Genomic DNA, 8,782 nt, shown 5'->3' on the forward strand with positions numbered 1-8,782 from the left:
GGGAGTAGGAGTAGGCAATAATATGCTTGCAAGCAGAACAGCGTCAAGAGTCTTACTTTGGATTTCCCTTTACTTAAAGTTAAGCTCATTATATCTGTGACTTAGTCTGATTTTAATGGCTTCAGACAGAAAAAAAAAAAAATCAGTGCCTGGTCCCTCTAACCTATTCTGTCTGCCAATACAAGCAAATATGTCTTGCTACCTGAAAGCAATAGAAGTAATAGGACTTCCAGGATTAGTAGCATTAAATAGACATTATACATGTTATGTAGTCCCTTAATTTTAATAGAAAATGTAAAACACACAAACAAACAAATCACATATGTATTTTTCAGAATTGGATGCAGTAAAGTCTATGACACCCTGTCTGGTTTAATTATAAGAGCCTCTTTAAAATCATTGTAGGATGGTTGTCTAAAATGATGGCCTCATACCTCCAGGGTTTTCTCATCTTTCTGAAAAAAGTCTACAAAAATAATTAATTCTGTGTGAAACGTTTTGGAGAATTAAAATGCTCTATAATCTTTCACGATTTCTGTTTTTCTTGTGTAAGAGAATTTCATTGTGAAAGGATCCTATTTTCAGACAACTCTAATGTTTTGCAAAATACTTCTCCACGCTTTTTCCTATCGATTAATCTTCCTGATCCTATTAAAAAAAAATATTCAAAACCTCAATTGGCAGATGCTAAATGATTTTAAAATCACGTAGAGCCCACTTCCAAAATTTACAGTTAATTTATGAGCCTTGCTGTCTGAGCAATGAGATAAATAGCTAAAGTACTTCACCTAAGATGTCTAAGAAAGAAAGAAAGAGAGAAAGAGAGAAAGAGAGAAAGAAGGAGAGAAAGAGAGAGAGAAAGAGAGAAAGAGAGAAGGAAAGAAAGAAGGAAAGAAGGAAAGAAGGAAAGAAGGAAAGAAGGAAAGAAGGAAAGAAGGAAAGAAAGAAAGAAAGAAAGAAAGAAAGAAAGAAAGAAAGAAAGAAAGAAAGAAAGAAAGAAAGAAAGAAAGAAAGAAAGAAAGAAAGAAAGAAAGAAAGAAAGAAAGAAAGAAAGAAAGAAAGAAAGAAAGAAAGAAAGAAAGAAAGAAAGAAAGAAAGAAAGAAAGAAAGAAAGAAAGAAAGAAAGAAAGAAAGAAAGAAAGAAAGAAAGAAAGAAAGAAAGAAAACTTGGATACAGTTGTCTTCATTCTTCACCTCATACTGCTGTGAAAATTCAAAAAGAAAAATGAATAAGAATACTTGATTTTACTGAATATCAGGCAGTAGTGAGCATTAGTGAGTCAAATATCACACCAACAAAGGAGCATTCCTGCCCAAATGTATGAGGAAAATCTCAACCCATGGCAACAATTTTAGAGAATAAGCTATTTTGTAGTGCCCAAGACGGCAAGACTTAAGACTTACAGTAAACATCTTCCATCTCTATGGATATCTTGTTTATCAAATAGATAGCTAGATGCTAGCATCTCTTTTGGAAAAATCTTCTCCTAACACCTGTGATCCATGCTCAGGGAGACAGCTCTTTCTTTATGGGACTACTTTACCTTTTCTACAGTCTGGCAAACACAGCCACCCAAGGGGTTAAAAGGCTGGAGGTCACACAAGGTGAAGCCCAAAGGGCCAAAGGCTTTCTTCATCCTGTGTGTACAACCCAGTCTCTGTGTTGAGTGTTTGGAGGGGTCTTTGGGGAGATGGAAGCTAGCCACTGCATCTGGGGATGCACACGTCAATGACAGCAGGAGGAGTGGATGTTTTCATCTCCTCTCTAATCCCCAGGGCACAGACACCAGTTTGCACACACCGGAGCACCTGCATCGCTTCCTTATCAATGTTCCCATCATGTGAGCCTCAAATCTGCTGGAATGACAGCTCAAGGCTGATGTATGAAACAGTGCTTAAAAAGGCTGCAGATGGGGATAGAATGTCTGCTCTTTAAGTGTGTATGTATATATTCCTTCTTCCATTGAATGCATTTTTGAAATGTCCTGTGTTTGCTGTGCTTACTGCTGCCAGCTAAGCAGCATGAGTGTGGCAGAAAATCAGTGTTTTACAGTTAAAAAAGTAAAACAAAGCAAAACAAAACCAAAAATAAAACAAAAAAAAAACCACCCCCCCAAAAAACTAAAAAAAAAAACTCCCCCAAAAAAGCAACCTCCCCCAAAAAAAACAAACAAACAAAAAAAAAAAAAACAAAAAAAAACCAAAAAAACCCCAAACCAAACCAAACCAAAAAAAAGCCAAAACACAAAAAAACCCACAAAACATCAAAAACAACAAAAAAACAACAAAAAACAAACAAAAAAAAACCCCAAAAACAAACAAACAAACAAAAAAACCAAACAAAACAAAACCACCCCCCCAAAAAAAAAGTTCCATCCACTACCCCCTAGCTTGATTTAGAGAATTCTTTTCTTAAAGCACATGTATAGAGAACAGTGGAGGGGGAGAATGTCTGGACATGTGCTTTATATTAGTTGTCTGGTGATGGCGACAGGTGCATTTGTCAGGCCCCAGGGAGCAACTCTGTTAGATTCACTTTATTAATTGAGCAGATTACATGTTTTAGGAGATTTATTCCCTCCTCCTCCCCCAGTCTCCCTGCTCCCTTTTCTTTGATATTCTATAGTTAAAGCAGGGAAGGGGAAAATAAACTTCTTTTTTGCTTTATCAAGTTATAATTAAGCATGAGGGGAGTGGAAGAACCTAACAGTAATGCAGAGGGTGCATAACACTGACAAGGTCAATTATCTCCTGATAATTCTCACAACAGCAAGTATTAATAAGATGAATAATAATAATTGAATATGAGTTTGTAGAGTTTTAATTCCTACTTTAAAGTTTTCTTTGACATAATGCAGACAGGATGCTGGATTCAAGTGGGAGGTTGATTTAATGACCTCCAGCCCTATAGATTTCTTACCAGGCTGAGGGATCTTTGCAATATTTGCTGCCTATCAAGATACTTGGAATTAAGAATGCAGCATACAGAAAAGGGAGGCTGGGGAAAAACCATTTGCCCGGGATCCTAGATGCTTTCCATGCTAACTGTTGAATGGGCTCCTTCCATATAATTTTTGATTGAAATGCAGTTTCAAATATAGTTTGAGGTACTCTGCACTCATGATTCTTTTAACAGACCTGTCCTGACACCCCTCTGAAAATTCCATCTCAGGAATGGTCATAGATGGGAGCATATAGCTTTTATTTATGTCAGTTTTATTTACCTCATGCACCTAGGCTATTACTTATAGCTTAAACTCCAGGTTATATGTTTGGGAAAAAATTGTTTGTTTATTTTCGTAGGACATTGCCAAGACAGGGTTCTATTTTGTTTTACCTGGTGTTCCTATGTAGCAACAAGTAAAAATTAAGAGTGTCTTGTACTTTATTGTGTCCATACTGTGCTCCCACATTCACAGAATACTAATACAGCCAATAAGATGTTCCTTGAACCCATTTCATTCATTTTTTACAGTGAAGCCCAGTGTGTTTACTAAGTAATATCGAATTTGAGCTTTTCCTGGAAAAGCTCACGCTTTTTAAATGACCTCGATCTGTGTTTTATTCTAGGTAGAATCACAAAGACCAAGCACAACTAACTAGCCAAAAGTCAATATATTTAGTTTTTGCTCCAGAGAAACTGAATAAATAATACAGATAGTTAGATTGCCCACTGCCACTAGCATCCATTTTTCATGGAAAATTTATGATCTAAGTACACAAGACATTGTGAATACACAAAAAAGGCCAGTAATCCTGAGTCTCTGGAAGACAACAAAAAATCTATTTATATCCATAAAATGTGTTCACTAGTGGGGGCAAGATTCATAGGGTTTTGTGTGCACAATGCAGCACAAATATTGACTAGTAAAAAGACTGTTTACTGCTGAAGAGATGGGAGACTCATTAGTGGCATAGCAGAATCATAAGCTGGCCTCCTCCAGAGGCACAGAAGTTTGTAGCAATGAAAATGACGTCTGAGAAGGATGCTGCCATCTGTAAGTTTGAACATGGGAAGGCTAAGGGAGGAAAGAAAAGCATGACATTATTCTGAAACCCTGAAGAAAAAGTTCCTATGAAGGAGAAGAAAGCACTTGGGAAATAAATGCAATATAATAGGGAAATACTTTTCTTTTCTGATAGAGCATGGCAGTTAGTGATGAGAAAAGATTTTTTTTGTGTGTGTGTGTGTTTTTGCTTTCAAATGCCACCTTTTTATTTCCCTTGGGAATTATAAAATATAAATTTACATTTTGACAATATATCCCTAGGATAAACAAAGTGTCCCAATGATTATGTTTGGGCCGTTTTCCCCTAAACTCTAACCCTTGTGAATTGAGAAGTGTGATATGGTGAGTGACAGCAGTCTAGGGACAGAGTATTAAAATTTGAAGCCTGCAAGTCGTGTTCAATAAAAATACATCAAGGGGGATGAAACCTTTACAATTCACCAGCACATTTTACTCTACAATTTTCAAAAGAAAAGTAGCAGGGGTCTCAATCAAAGCGTGTTGAAATGTTCCATCAAACACATCTCTTGTAAATGTAGCCTGACAGTGCCTGCTTCCATTTCCGAACTTCTCACTTAAATGGGTAACACGTGTGTAAACGATGTTTATTTTATTGTAAATAGAGTGTTGTCTCCGTCCTTTAATATCACAGCTCTGTGTTTGCACCCTTGGTGTCTCTTTTAACTGCTAATTCAGCATTCCCCTATACACGTTTATTAAGGCTGGAATGGAGGCCTCTGGACAGCTATTCCATCCCCCTGCAGGATTGGCAGGATTGGCTTCACAGATTTTTCCATCCCTAATAATTGGTTATCACATCCTGCCCTGAATATTATTTCCTCCTTTACACGAACCCTTTCTGGTGTTTCATTCTATTGCCTGAACTCTTCTTTTTAGTCTGGTTGAAGATATTCTTCATATCCAGCATTTAGGTTTTCAGCTCAAATATAGTGCAAAATGTCCTCTTCTATCCTTGATGAGAAACAGAGGAAAGGTTGTTGTAACTTTTTACCTATCCCTTGAGAAATGTGCAGCCTGCCCTGTGCCCCTTATCACACATCTATGAAACAGGGCTGGGTGGATGGAGCTGAGTTGGGGCTGCCTGGTTGCTGAGGAGATGTCTTCACCAGTGACACTCAAATCAAGAAAGGAACCATGCCCCCACGTATTCCTGACTTCAGATAACTTTTGGAAGCTCGGAAGCTCTGTGTTTTTTCAGAGATCAGACCAGTGGTCCCTCTAGTGGCACCTTCTCCCTCAGGCTACCAGTTCCTACACAGAGATGGACACCTGTATCCCAGGGGAGACATCCTCTTCTGGAGAATGTTTGATCCCCCAGCTGGTGCCTTAGAGTGATGTGTGATTTCTAACTATCTGCTAGATTACATTTTTACATCTTTGCCCATTGTGTACTGATGGTTCACCATCCTAAACCCCTGCCCTGAGAGAAAAACCTTTTTGATATGTCCGATGGTATTCTCTATTTGTGATTTCTTTTACAGCACAAGACATGCTTGTTTTGCTGCCCAAGAAGTGCCTGTCCCAGTAGCAGGAATTCAGACAGCTATGCCCATGGCTCCTGAATCAATGTTTCTGTACCCTTCCCCACTGTGGTGTTCAGCTTTGCATTTCCGTGGAATTTCCTTGTGATTTCAGCGAATGTAACAAGGGGAAGAAACATCCTTGGAAAAGGAGGCAGGAAGGAACAGCAGAGACCCCCCCAGCATCCTATGAAGACTGTCAGTCTGGAATAGATGTCCACACTGCTGTCTGCCAAGACAATCACTCTGGGGCAGATACTCATGTGAAGGACCCCATTCCAGAGGAGATGGGATATTCCTGATGTTGCCTGGAATCAAAACATAAAGCTTTCAAAATAATATTAGGAGTGGCGAGATAAAAAGCAATTTTTTAAATGAAAGTTTTCAGGTGCACAAAATATGTCTAAAAGATTCCTGCAATTTTTATAACGTTAATTAATTAGTATATCTAGCAGGTACATTCAATGGGAGATCAGCTGCCCGAGTAATCCACCCTTGGGTCGACTCCTTGGAGTTGGTCCTGGGAATTTTTCCCCTACTTCTTCTTAGGTGTCTTAAGTTCCCATGGAAAACAAGATGTCCTTATTCAAGCACAAGGACAAGGAAAACAAGATGTCAGAATTTCGAATCTAAATGATAATACAAAACAAAATTTCAAGAATGTGTTAGAAAGGGTTCGTTTCTCATTCTAAGATGAGACAAAAGACAGGAAAAGTACTAGAAACCATAGAAATATATAATAAAAATCTACAAAGCTATAAATATATGAAAAATCTAAAAATCTTTAGGCATTGTTGATATGATTCCAATAGTGACTGTATACCCTGGGCAACTTGGGGTTGGGTAGAGAAGTCTGAAGAGTCTGGGAAAGCAGAAGCAAACAAGTTGCCTTAAGGTTTGTCTCTTTTGTTTCTCACTACCCAAATCTATTTTAATTGACAATAAATTAAGTTCATTTTCCTGTCTGCTTTGGCCGTGACAGTAATTGATAAGTGATCTCCCTGTCTTAATCTCAACCCACAAGCTTTCCTGCTTCTGTTTTTTTTGGAGTTCTTTTGGAGGTGTTTTTTTATTGTTGTTTGATTTGTTTTGTTTTGGTTTTGTGTTTGTTTTTGTTTTTGTTTTTCTACTTTCTGCCCCTGTGCTTCTGATGGGTAGTGAGGAGTGAGCATCTGAGTGGGAGTTTGACTCCTAGAGAAGGTGAACCCATGACAAAGAAAACAAATCTGCCAGATAGGATTTTCAGCTGTAAGGTCTTCTTGCAGGTTTTTTTTTTTGTAGGCTATAAAGAAATAATTTAGGCCACTACAAAGAAGTTAAGCTGGAGCATAACCTGATCAGCTCTGTACACCCATTTTAACCTGTTAATTCATTCTTCATTGGTTTAGTATCTGGTTCTATGAATATTTCTGTTAATAACTTTACACACATGAATAGACCCATTAATCACAACTAAGGAGACTGGAAGGCTCTCAGATGTTTTCAAGGGAGGGCTGTTTGACTGAAAAACTATTTCACACAGGTTTTTGGGGTAACATCCTCTGCGACTTGAACCAAAAGGCATAAAAGATCAGGAAAGTGAGTAGATAAAATGGCTCCTGAATATCTTTAAAAATATAAACCTAAATCATTTATACTGGCAAATTCTGCCAGGTTAAAGAGTGTAGTAGGCTAAGATTTCTAAGATAGCTCCTAATTTGGCACTTAGAGTAAACAGAGGTTCTTGGGATGAAAATGTTATCTAAACTTAAGTAGAAGTGTTGTCTTGGGAATTTGGCAACTAAATATTTGACAAAGCAAATCAGGTATTTTACACTGCACTGATATTTGACAATAAAACAAATCTTTGTATTTTTGCATCCATTTACCATGGTGTAGTGGCCTGTTCCTTTAGGAGTCCATGAGTTTTCTATGCACAGATGTCATGTAGTGCTAGAACCTCTCTCTCCCTTCAGCTCAGACTGTGCTGAGCAAAATTAATCAGAGGACTGCAGTTAACCTGACCTATTTGCACTGGACCTGTGGACACACAGAGGAGGTGAAAAACCTCAGTAAATGTAGGTGCTGCAGGCCTTAGTGTAAAAAGAGAGCAGTGTGTGAGACTTGAAATGCCTGTCCGTGTTTGCCTGCCAAGACAAATTACATTTCAATATTTACCCCATGATCTAAACCCTTCTGCCATCTAACCCAGTATCCTACAGGCAATGCCTTGAAAGAGTCCAGAACAAGAACATGCACAGGTTAATTTTTTCCCAATATTGCCTGTCTTCATTCAGTGCAGAGTCCAAAGACCTAGACTGTTTACATCTTTGTCTATCCTTTAGAAAGGACCCGCATTAATTTGTCTAATCATCTCTTGAAACTGCTTTATGCAGTTAACATCCACAAGTTACTGTGGCAACAAGTTGCACAATTAATTCTGCTTTATGTAAAAGTCCTTTCCTTTGTTTGTTTTTAGAACTTCACATCTGATAATTCTTTTTGACTACCTATAATTTTTGTGTCATGAGAAAAAAATAAATACTCATTTGTCATTATTCTTCACAATTTACAGGCCTCTTTCATTCTTTTCAGACTTCTTTTTGTCTGAGCTTTGGGCTATTTAATGTCTTCCTATACAGAAAAAGTTTTATATGTTCAGTCTTGCCTGCATATTTCTATTGGTTGTTTTATCCTTTCCGAGAAGCAGAAGGACAAGAAAGAAGGTACTCCATGTCTGATATGGATGTTCTATATGGGAGAATGAGAGTTTTATTGTTGTTTTTATTTATTTCTCATCAGTTCCTGATGTACTGCTACAGAAATACCAATATAAGTGCTATTGTGGATGCAGTTATGCCAGCATAAACTGCTTTGTGATACATGGCAAGGGAACAAGCCACACTAGGATCAAGGAAAAACATTGTAAAAGTCAGAGTGCACTCACTATAAAGGCTGCAAAGTATCAGTAAGAACAATAATAGCAATGATTCCTCTCTGCCTGAAATAAATTGTACCAATAGTTCCATGCTTAGAGTCTGTGTGCATACCATAGCCATAGACCAGAGTAACCCAGAAAAATGTTTTAGTGTATGCTTGACTTTGACCTGTGAATATTTCTACAGATACTCCTTTAATTTTGCTGGGAGCACTCATCTGCTTTTCATCTGTACACATGCTTTTTTTGGGTCAGGGCCCAAAGCATTTGAACAAATATTTATCAGATATTTCACAGATTTTTTTTCAGCTCTA

This window comes from Sturnus vulgaris, chromosome Z (genome assembly GCF_052056855.1).
Source record: "Sturnus vulgaris isolate bStuVul1 chromosome Z, bStuVul1.hap1, whole genome shotgun sequence".
Classification (NCBI taxonomy): domain Eukaryota; kingdom Metazoa; phylum Chordata; class Aves; order Passeriformes; family Sturnidae; genus Sturnus; species Sturnus vulgaris.